Below are 12036 nucleotides of genomic sequence, written 5' to 3'. Positions count from 1 at the left end.
TGATATGTCCTTGATGATGGGGACGTGAAAATCTTTTGAAGGTGTTGGTGACAGGAGACAGATTCCAATCCCATTTTCTGGCACAACAGAGATCCACAGCAGTTCATTTTAAAAGCTGAACTGTTTAGGACCAAATGCTGAACCATGTTTTTATCTGCTTAGAGCTAGAAAGTTAACAGTCCATTTATCATAACAGTTTTTGCAGTAACTTGATAATGTTATCATGCCAGCAGTGAACTGTGTTTGGTATGACCTCGGATGTTTCTAGACTACCAACAATACATAAAATAATTTTGTCCATTAAAATAACTAAAAAAAAAACCTGGAAAGTATGCTTTTAATAAACTGCGCAACATTGTTTATTTTTCACAGAAAAATAGTTTTTACCACGTTTTGGTCAAAGACTGTATGACCTTGCATAATCACCAGTATCCAAAACCCAGATAAGAACAGGAAAATAATAAGAGGACAAGGAAACCACAAACTGTAATTATTTGTCGCTTGTCAAATAAGATCCTTAGGCCACTGATTCAAATCTGAGAAATCTGCACATTTCTACAGACTAACCTTAGCTCGCATCAGACAGATATCGCCCATGTTGTCCCGACAGTGTTGAAATTGCATCAGTTTGTCATGTACTCTGCATGTAGCCACCGAACAATTGGAAACAGGTCCTGGTGAAAAGCCCGAAGATGCTTTCTCTGGTATCTGACTTCTGCCCTGTGATTTGTCATGTCTCTTTTGCTATCAGTATACAGTCATTTTAATAGAATCTGATGATTTGCTTGTGGGATAGTGGAATGTAGATTGTGTCAGCTTTTGCTATATATATTGTGCAAGTCTTCAATGCTGATGAGCCCAGCAGATCAGAGTGAGGGAGGTTTTCATTCAGATTGTAAAACTTTATTTCCATGAACTGATAGCATCCTATTTAGCAGCATTAAAGAAACATTAACATGAACTGTAAGCTTATTGAAGTAAGCTTTTTGAAAATACAGTTTTGTTTTATCTGGTTCATAGTCACATGGTGCTGCATATTCTTTAAAAAAAAACCATTTCCTGAATTTTTCCCATGTTCAATGTATAGCTTTTTAAAAATACAACGAAGCCACCATTTAAAGAGCATCTGAGGATGAGGACAACAAGGCTCCAAGTGACTGATCATGAGTGAACCTTGACTGTTACTGGGTCCTTGGCTCGAGGAATAGATCTGATGATGAGCCAGTGCTGGACTTGTGAATTGAATGTGCCAGAAATCTAGTATAAAATGTAACCGCAACATGATTAAATCCTCTCTCCTAAAATGTAGAACTAGAGCCTCTTATTCATTCAGCTCCATTGCCCAAGCCCAATCTGTGTTTGCTCTTTTGGAAATACAATGGTTGAAGTACATACAATATTTAAAGACTCTGGTGTTTTGGGCAAACCTTCTGCCACCAAATAATCCCTCTCATTTAAAGTGTTTAATGGGGAGGGTGGGATGCTTAGACTGAGCAAGTTCTTCAACTTGATTATATCTCCAATGAAAACTACTGTTTACATAAATTATGGTTTTGTTAAACCTTAAAGTAAGTTCACTCTTTGGTTGCAGTCCTCGTGTCTAGAACTAAAACCCCCATATCACAAGCTGTTTTTAGGAGAATTTATGGAATAGTTTAGCTGTGCAATTTAACACCATTGAATGTTAGTTTGCTTTCTACTGTGGTTGACTGGCACAAAGTCCTGGAGAAGTCAGGATTATCTATGGCTAAATACTGCTTAGAACCAATTCATTCTGTGAGCACTCACCATAAACTTGGCACTCGAGCTAATTTTGCTCTGTTTCAATGGCTCACTTTGTAAGATCACAGATCTTATGGATTATCCACTTTAATGTGGATCTGACTGCACGAATTCAACAAGGAAAAGCTTAACACAGTTCATTAACCATGCAATAATTAATGAACTGCAATAATGTAATAATCATTTTATGGTAAGAGCTATTTTGTTAATAATTGTCAGAATATATTGCAAGTTGTGAATCTAGTATAAAATATAACGGCAACATGATTAAATCTAGTATAAAATATAACGGCAACATGATTAAATCTAGTATAAAATATAACTGCAACATGATTAAATCTAGTATAAAATATAACCGCAACATGATTAAATCTAGTATAAAATGTAACCGCAACATGATTAAATCTATTATAAAATGTAACCGCAACATGATTAAATCTAGTATAAAATGTAACCGCAACATGATTAAATCTAGTATAAAATGTAACCGCAACATGATTAAATCTAGTATAAAATGTAACCGCAACATGATTAAATCTAGTATAAAATGTAACCGCAACATGATTAAATCTAGTATAAAATGTAACCGCAACATGATTAAATCTAGTATAAAATGTAACCGCAACATGATTAAATCTAGTATAAAATGTAACTGCAACATGATTAAATCTAGTATAAAATGTAACCGCAACATGATTAAATCTAGTATAAAATGTAACCCCAACATGATTAAATCTAGTATAAAATATAACTGCAACATGATTAAATCTCGTATAAAATGTAACCGCAACATGATTAAATCTAGTATAAAATGTAACCGCAACATGATTAAATCTAGTATAAAATGTAACCCCAACATGATTAAATCTAGTATAAAATATAACCGCAACATGATTAAATCTCGTATAAAATGTAACCGCAACATGATTAAATCTCGTATAAAATGTAACCGCAACATGATTAAATCTCGTATAAAATGTAACCGCAACATGATTAAATCTCGTATAAAATGTAACCGCAACATGATTAAATCTCAATGCTGACATTGATTTTTTTAAAAATAGACCAGTATAACATAATGCGGTTCTTAAGACAACATGTTGTGCCAACCTCAGTGCCCTCCATGATGCTTGGAACAGACACTTTTTTTCTTTATTTGCTCCTCTGCTCCACAGTTTTACATTTGTAATCAAACAATTCACAGGTAATTCAAGTGCACATTCCAGAGTTTATTCAAGGTTGTTTGTATGCATTTTGGTTTGACCAAGTAAAAATTACAGCACTTTTTATACATTGTCCCTTCATTTCCAGGCACCATAATATTTGGGACATTTGGCTTCACAGGTGTTTGTGAGTTCTCTATGTTTAATTGCTTCATTGGTGCAGGTATAAGAGCTAGGCTTGCTTCTAAGCTTTTGATCACCTTTGGAGTCTGTAGTTGCCATTTTTAAAAAAAACATTAGTACCGGAGTTGTACCAAAGAAAGTCAAACAAGCCAGTATGAGGCTGAAAAACAAAAATAATACAGTAAGAAACATCGCCCAAAATTTAAGATTACCTGGAAGAATTCTCATTATAATGAAGAAAAATCCCTAAATGCATGTCCAACAGATAAGAAACACTTCAGGAAGATGATGTGGAGGTGTCGATGACTACAGTCTATAGAAGACTTCATGAACAGAAATACAGAGGCTACACTGCAAAATTTTTCTTCATTGTGATGAGAATTCTTCTGTCATCCGCAGTGGGGTTCTTCCTTGGAATACCAGCCCCTTTCTGATTACTGAGCTCACAGTGCACTCTTTCTTCTTAATGATGTTCCAAATTGTTGATTTTGGAAATCCTAAGGTTTGGGCGATGACTCTTGTTTCATTCTTGCAGCCTCATATTGGCTTCTTTGACTTTCATTGGCACGACTCTGGTCCTCATGTTGAAAAATGACAACGACAGACTCCAAAGGTGATCAAAAGCTTAGAAGCAAGCCTAGCTCTCTTAAACTTGCACCAATTAAGCAAATAAACATCTGAGTATTCACAAACACCTGTAAAGCCAAATGTCCCAAATATTATGGCACCCTGAAATGAGGGGACTATGTCTTAAAAGTGCTGTAATTGCTACATGTTCAAACCAAATGTATTCAAATACCCTTGAATAAAATCTGGAATGTGCACTTTAATGACATGCGAATTGTATGATTACAAATTTAAAACTGTGGAGCACATGGGCAAATAAAATAAAAAATGTCTTTGTCCCAAACTTTTGTGAAGGGCCTACTCCTCAATCAATCTAATCCTTTCCTCCTTCACCCCCTGCTACCACCCATAGCGGTGTGTTCCAAACACCCACCATTCTTTGTGTAGAAAGATCTAACTCTGAAATCTCTGCTAAGCTTGAATGGGAAAAGGTGCTGTTTGGTACTCTGTGCTTCTCGTAATCTTAAACACCCATATCAGGCCACTTCTCATCCTTCATTGCTCCAAAGACAAAAGCCCTAGCTTGCTCAACCTTTGTTAAAATACATTCTCCAATCCAGGAAACATCCTGTAAACCTTTTCTGCATCCTCTTCAAAGCCTCCATTATCCTTTCCATTATAAAACTGAACTAAAACTAAAAGCACACCGAAATGGAGAAACTCAGCCAATCTTTTCAGCATCCATAGGAAACAAAGATATATTGCTGATGTTTCAGGCCTGAGCCCTTCTTCACGGAATAAGCCAGAGGTAGGAAATATCAGAAAGTCTCAGGAGTCACAGTGCTGGCTGCAGGAGGAATTCAGATCAACAAAAGTTGTTAACTGGATATGATAAAGTAAATAATTAGCATGTTTGTGTGATGTTAGTGTTTCACTCAGACCAGAACTGAGAACATTACTCAGTGTTTTGTAGAGTTGCAACATTAGTTTGTGGTTTTTGAACTCAATCCCTGGTCTAGTGAAAGCTAGCATACCAGATGCCTTCAAAACTATCCTATCAACTTGCGTGGCAACCTTGAGGGATTTATGGATTTGGACTCCAGGACCCATACTGAGAGTCTTTTCATTAACTATGTACTCCCATCTTTGAGTTCAATCTTCCAAAGTTTATCACTTCACATTTTTTTTGGATTGAGCACATCTGCCTCTTCTTTGTCCAACTCTGCATTGCGTTATCAATCTTCTACACAATCCAGAACAACTCCAAAATTCATGTCATCTGCCAACCTACAAACCCACCCATGCACTTCTTCCATGACATTTATAAAAATGACAAAATGGTGGGGGGGGGGGTGTGGAAGGGAGGGAGGGGGGGGTCACAGAACAGATCTCTGAGGAACACCACTAGTCACTGAATTCCAGGCAGAATGTGCTCCATACATTACCCTCCTCTGCCTTCTGTGGCAGGCTAATTCTGAATCCATCTGGCCAAGTTTCCATTGCACGCATGCCTCGTGATTTTCTGAATCCGCCTACCATGGGGAACCTTGTGAAAAGTAGCTGGTTAGAGGGGAAACATCTTAATTATGATGATAGAGATCATTTGAGGTAATTCATTGCAATATGTTTTTTAATGTTTTTGGTCAGAGACCTTCTGAAACAGCTGAACAATGTTTCCTATTCTGAACTGACGTTATGATCAGATGTCACCTCCATTCTTCTCACTGGGTCTGCTTGATCTGAATGTTTCCAGCATTTTCTGAACATTTGTAAATTTTCACCATCTGTTTTAGATTTGGAGAAGGGTAAAAGAAAATAAGAATAAAATAAACATGGGGACCTTATTGTAGATGCAGTCAAATCTCAGTACTTTTGTAATGAACATACAAGTCGTACGGTTAATTTAACACCATCAGGACTTTGGCGCAAGACAGACAGCTCTTCTCGACTATTTGATATTGTTGGAATTAGCAGTCCAATCAACTTTTAAAAAAATTTTGTTCAGGGATATTTTTAAACACTTACTACAATAAATTTTCTAGCAAACCTGGGAAGATGAAAAGGAGCATGGGAAATAAAGTGCAAGTTTTGTGTCAAGGGAGACTGGGGAAAGAGAACCATGAGTTTCAAGGGAGCTTAGGAACCCTGGTGTGCTCAAGGGATCATGGGAATTTGGACTCTGATCTGATAAGGGGAACTCAGGAACCAGAGTCGCCTTGTTTTAATTGGAGCATGGGGACCATGGCCCACTGTGTTATAAGGAGTGTGGGAATCAGCACCCAGTGAGTCGAATGGTGTACCATCGGAGTTTCCAAAAAATCAAGCGGCAGGTTATCAGAGTTTGACTGTATTTTGAAAAGAGGACATATTAGTAAAGGGTGGCAGTAACTTGACGATGAATGCGAGAGTGTGAACAAATATTTTTCTAAACTGGTTGCCCCTGAGATTTGTCAATGACTTGGATAAAGATTGTACTCAAAACATTCACTCATGGTGTGGTAATGTAGTGATGTAGTTTGTAAGCCCCAAATTTTGACATAACAGAAAGCCGAAAAGATGTAATATAAATAGGATATGTTTGTTATTTCTCTCTATCTAATGGGTTATATAGAATTCTTTTAATTTCTTTTTACATTTTCAGTCTGGAATGCTGCTTTCTAACATTTCATGCATTTATGAACTGTGTAAGCACATTATATTTTTACCAAAATACATCGTCTACAGTAACAGCAGAAAGGGTTGATGAGTTTTTTGCTGGAAGGTACATAGTGGATGGGTTGAGTGGAGATGTTACAGAGGGGATGAGATGAATGGACTTCATGTCAAGACATAGAAATAAAATAGTGTGAACTATTTCTTTATGGAGAGCTAATGACACTTAGTCCACTGGGATTGTTAGATATGGCCTGGATGAGTGCCATCCTGGACAAAAGCCAGGCTGATTAATAGATGTTCTGCGGGGTCTGGCTGGCTGGGTACAGTGGTCAGACTGGTTATAGGACACATCTGTAGTACATTCAGCTTAAATATCAATTAGAAAGCATGATTGAATTTGTTTTGCTGTATATCTAATTGCATTCATCTCATAGATATTTTTGATTGCAATATAACAGATCAATTTTGTGAGTAGAATAATTGAGCAAGAAATCACACTGGAAATGTGAGTTGCTTGAACTGAACTGACTGCTCAGGCAGAGATACAGTCTCATTTGTTTTCCATTGGAGATTGACTCTGGCAAATTTAGGAGTTCTATTCTGATATCATTTGTGAATTTGCTACTTGGATCAGAGAATTTTGGGGTAGGGACGTGGAGATAATATTTTTATCTTGCCTTTCATTTAGTGTGTCTGTTTCTTTCCCCACAGGTGTAGTTTGTCCAGCAGGTGTCAGCAGACTCAGATCCTTTCTGTGTGGTTAGCTGCCCGAACAGTGAAGACATTTATGTTCTAATTATGTCAGAATAAGTATTTATTGTCATGAACAATCATGAAATTTGGTGTTTTGCGGTAGCATCATCGTGCAATCTTGTGGGCAAAGGAGTTAAGGGTTATGGGGATAAGGCTGGAAAGGGGTACTGATGGTAGTGATCAGCCATGATCTGTAAAATGGCGGTGCTGGCTTGACGGGCCGAAGGGCCTACTCCAGCTCCTATTGTCTATTGTCTATATTAAAAATAAAATAACAACAATAATAGTGGATGAAAAGTGAGGCAGTGTCTTTGGTTCATTGATTATTCAGGAATCTGATGGCAGCGGGGACGAAGCTGTCCTTGTGCTGCTGAGTGCTCGTCCTGAGGCTCCTGTACCCTTTTCCCCTATGGAAGCAGAGTGAAGAGACCATGGCCTGGGTGGTGGGGGTCTTTGAGGATAGAGGCTGATTTTTTTAAGATGCCACCTCATGTAGATGGTCCTTAATGAAGTGAAGTCTGGTGCCTGTGATATCACAGGCCGAGTTAACAACCCTCTGGAGTTTATTCTTGTCCTGAGAGCTGGCACCTCCAGACCAGGCAATGATGCAACAGCCAGAATGCTCTCCACGATACACCTGAAGAAGTTTGAGAGTTTTCGGTGATGTACCGAACCTTCTCAAACACTTTACAAAGTATAGCTGCTGGCGAGACATCTTTGTGATTGCATCACATGGAGGCTCAAGGACAGATCCTCAGAGATGTTGACACCCAGGAATATGAAGTTCTTGACCCTCTCCACTACTGAGCCCTCGATGAGGTCTTGATCATGTATTCCTGACTTCCTCCTGGTCCATAATCTTCTCCTTGGTTTTCCTGACGCTGAGCACAAGGTTGTTGTCATTGCACTGTTCAATGAGCTGATCTATCTTTCTTCTGTATGCTTCTTCATTGCCTTTTGTTGCCAACAACTGTGGTATCATCGGCAAACTTGTAGATAGCATTGGAATTGCACCTGGTCATCCAGTCATTGGTGTATAATGAGTAGAGCATGTGCGCCTGTGTTGATGATCAGTAGGGAGGAGACATTATTTCCAATTCATACTAACTGATCTTCCAATGAGAAAGTCAAGGATCCAGTTGCAGATGGGTGTACAGAGGCCTAGAGTTTGTAGCTTCTTGACCAGTGATGTATATCTAGCTAGATGACTTTCATTTTGCTCGTGACTTTTTCCAGTCCAATTATAACTGTAGTTTAATGTTGAGAGAAGTGGGTTGTGATAGAAAATGTAGGTCAGCATATTTTTTACAAATTTGTATTCCATTTATTAATATTGATTTGTTACAGACATGCGATACTCTTCAGTGATCAGAGACTAGAACGACAGATGCTTTCAGTAGTGTAACTTTACTAAATGCATTGTATACAATGCTATATGTAAAATGTCCTCTAATCCAGAAATGCTCACTGTGATATTTGATGGTTATAGAACATACAGAACGTAGAACAATACAGCCCTTCAGCCTTCGATGTTGTGCAGACGCATATTATCCTTTCCTGAAAAAAAGGTAGTAAATTCTCCATTCCCCATGACCCTCTACTTTTCTTTCATCCATGCGTCTGTGTAAGAGTCTCTTAAATGCCCCCTATGTTTTAGCTCCCACCACCATCCCTGCCAAGGCATTCCAGGCACCCACAACTCTTTTTTTCAAAAGCAACACACACTGTTGTCTCCCATAAATGCCCTTCCCTTAACTTTGTACATATGTCCTTTGCTGTTTGCCGATCCTGCCCTGGGAAATAGGTGCTGGCTGTTCATCCTATCTATGCTTCTCATAATCTTGTAGACCTCAATCAAGTCTGTTTCTATGCTCCAAAGAGAAAAGTCCCAGCTCTGCGAAACTTGCCTCATAAGACTTGTTTTCCAATCCAGGCAACATCCTGGTAAATCTCCTCTGCACCATCTCCATAGCTTCCACATCTTTCCTATAATGAGGTGACTAGAACTGTGCTGGCCTACTTCATGGGCTTGAAATGATTCTGAATTTTTAAGAATACTTGTTAAAACTGATTGTTTCATTTCTTAACTCTAACAGTTATTCATTGTTCCATTTTCAAAATAAATACCTGTTTAGCACAGAGCTCTCACCCAGTGAGGTAGATATGCTTCTGTGGTACTGGAACTCAGTTTAACCATTAATAAAAGCAGTTGTCTTTCTATCGTCCAGTTGAAAAATTGTTTAAAATGTATTTCCCATTCACCAAACCTTCTTTAAACTTTCACTTTTCATGCACGGTGCTTTAATTTTAATATTTTTCTTTTGACTATCTTTTTGAATATGGGTACAAATATGTTACACATTAGCATGAGTTTTTAAAAAAAATTTTACTAATGTCTTATCACATTTGTGATTTTTTTTTTCTCTCTGTTCATTACAACTTCATGCCTTTCTGACTGAGTCCTGAAATGACATTCTCCACCATCGTGTGGCAAGCTCCTTGCCTGAGACTTCAAGATTACTTTTATTTTGTTCCCCAAATGTTTATATACTTCCTATTACAATGTTTATCATCCCTGTGGATAAGCGGTGCAACAGTGACTAAGAGTGGTGTTTTTCTTGATATAATATTTGGAATGATTTGAATGCTATTTTGGTATTCCAGGCTATCCAGTAAGAAATCATAAACTGTAAATCTGAGCGCCTTGGAATTACTTTTGATGCTTGACTTTCTTAATGGTTATTATGTGCACAACTTCCACAAATAAAAATAAATATTCATTGACAGGTACATGGATGGGAAGGTTATTGAGGGCGAAAAATATTTTGACTTGAAGGGCCAAAGAGCCCTATGCTGTTGTGTTCTATTGTTCTTTGGATCCAAATGGATTAAATACAAAATGGCTGCATTCAGAAATTTTTTTTTTGGAATATAAGTTTAGGGAATTTACTTCCTGTGCAAACTGAAAGGACACATCATGTCACTTCTGATATGCTTTTGTATTGGTTGAAAACTTTGATGCTTTGGCTTGTGTTTCAATATTCAATTAATGGTCGTGTGCACAAGTTCCACAAAAATATTCTTTAGTTTGCTCTGCAGAGACCAACAAAGAATTGCTTTGGAGGCAGTCCAGAGGAGGTTCACCAGGTTAATCCTGGAGATGAGGGGTTGACCTTCGAGGAGAGACTAAATCACCTGGGATTATATTCACTCAAATTCAGAAGAATGAGAGGAGATCGTATAGAACCATTCTTTGGCTTGGCTTCGCGGACGAAGATTTATGGAGGGGGTAAAAAGTCCACGTCAGCTGCAGGCTCGTTTGTGGCTGACAAGTCCGATGCGGGACAGGCAGACACGGTTGCAGCGGTTGCAGGGGAAAATTGGTGGGTTGGGTGTTGGGTTTTTCCTCCTTTGCCTTTTGTCAGTGAGGTGGGCTCTGCGGTCTTCTTCAAAGGAGGTTGCTGCCCGCCAAACTGTGAGGCGCCAAGATGCACGGTTTGAGGCGTTATCAGCCCACTGGCGGTGGTCAATGTGGCAGGCACCAAGAGATTTCTTTAGGCAGTCCTTGTACCTTTTCTTTGGTGCACCTCTGTCACGGTGGCCAGTGGAGAGCTCGCCATATAACACGATCTTGGGAAGACGATGGTCCTCCATTCTGGAGACGTGACCCATCCAGCGCAGCTGGATCTTCAGCAGCGTGGACTCGATGCTGTCGACCTCTGCCATCTCGAGTACTTCGACGTTAGGGATGAAAGCGCTCCAATGGATGTTGAGGATGGAGCGGAGACAACGCTGGTGGAAGCGTTCTAGGAGCCGTAGGTGGTGCCGGTAGAGGACCCAACAACAGACTCGCCAAGGCAAATAGCGCCTTTGGAAGACTACACAAAAGAGTCTGGAAAAACAACCAACTGAAAAACCTCACAAAGATAAGCGTATACAGAGCCGTTGTCATACCCACACTCCTGTTCGGCTCCGAATCTTGGGTATAGAACCATATAAAATTATGAAAGGGATAGATAAAATTGAGGCAGGAAAATTGTTTTCTCTGGTAGGTGAGACTAGAATTAGGGGGACACAGCCTCAAGATTCAGTGGAGTAGATTTAAGATGCAGATGAGGAAAAATGATTTTTCCCAGAGAGTCATTAATCTGTGGAATTCTCTACCCAGGGAAGCAGTAGGGACTACTTCATTAAACATATTTACGGTTCAGTTAGATTGATTTTTACATTAAAAAAAAGGAATTGAGGGATATGGGGAAAAGGCAGGTAGGTGGAGTTGAGTCAATGATCAGATCAGGCTTCATCTTATTGAATGGCGGAGGAGGCTCGACGGGTTGGATGGCTGACTCCTGCTCCTGTTATGTTTTTATGTAATCTAGTGCCATTATTAAAGCAAGAAGCAAAAGAGTCCCTTCAGAGATATTGAGTGGCCATGGATCTTACTGGCACCTCAGGTGCCTCCATAACCTCTGAAGCTGCACACCATGTTATTCACAGTGATATTTATCTATGTAGTACCATGCTCTTGGATCTCGATTAGTAGTGCTCTAGGACGTCTCTTCCATGCTGCTTTCTACCCTTATCTCACTACTCAACCCTTTGGGTTCCAAAAAAGTGGATCCATCTGATGGTGTCCATGAGATGATTGCTTTGTTTTGAATTGGTCTTTGTGGGATTTGAACATGTATACAAACTGAGACATGTAGCTTAAAACTTTAGAAAATCCATTGTCCTGTTAACTTTTCTGTTTGGGTAGTTCTTGCATTAAACTGAATGTGATCCTGGATTAAGTTTCAGTTATTTGTAATTCATTTTGTTGTGGATTATCGTTTAGAAAGGTTACTCTGGCTTTTTATTTTCTAATAATTTTTCTAACTTGCAGTATTTCATTTAATGAGCATTCAGATAAGAAGCTGTCACCTTAAATGAAGTC

Source organism: Narcine bancroftii, chromosome 1, assembly GCF_036971445.1.
Source record: "Narcine bancroftii isolate sNarBan1 chromosome 1, sNarBan1.hap1, whole genome shotgun sequence".
NCBI lineage: Eukaryota > Metazoa > Chordata > Chondrichthyes > Torpediniformes > Narcinidae > Narcine > Narcine bancroftii.
This window is presented reverse-complemented; position numbering follows the sequence as displayed.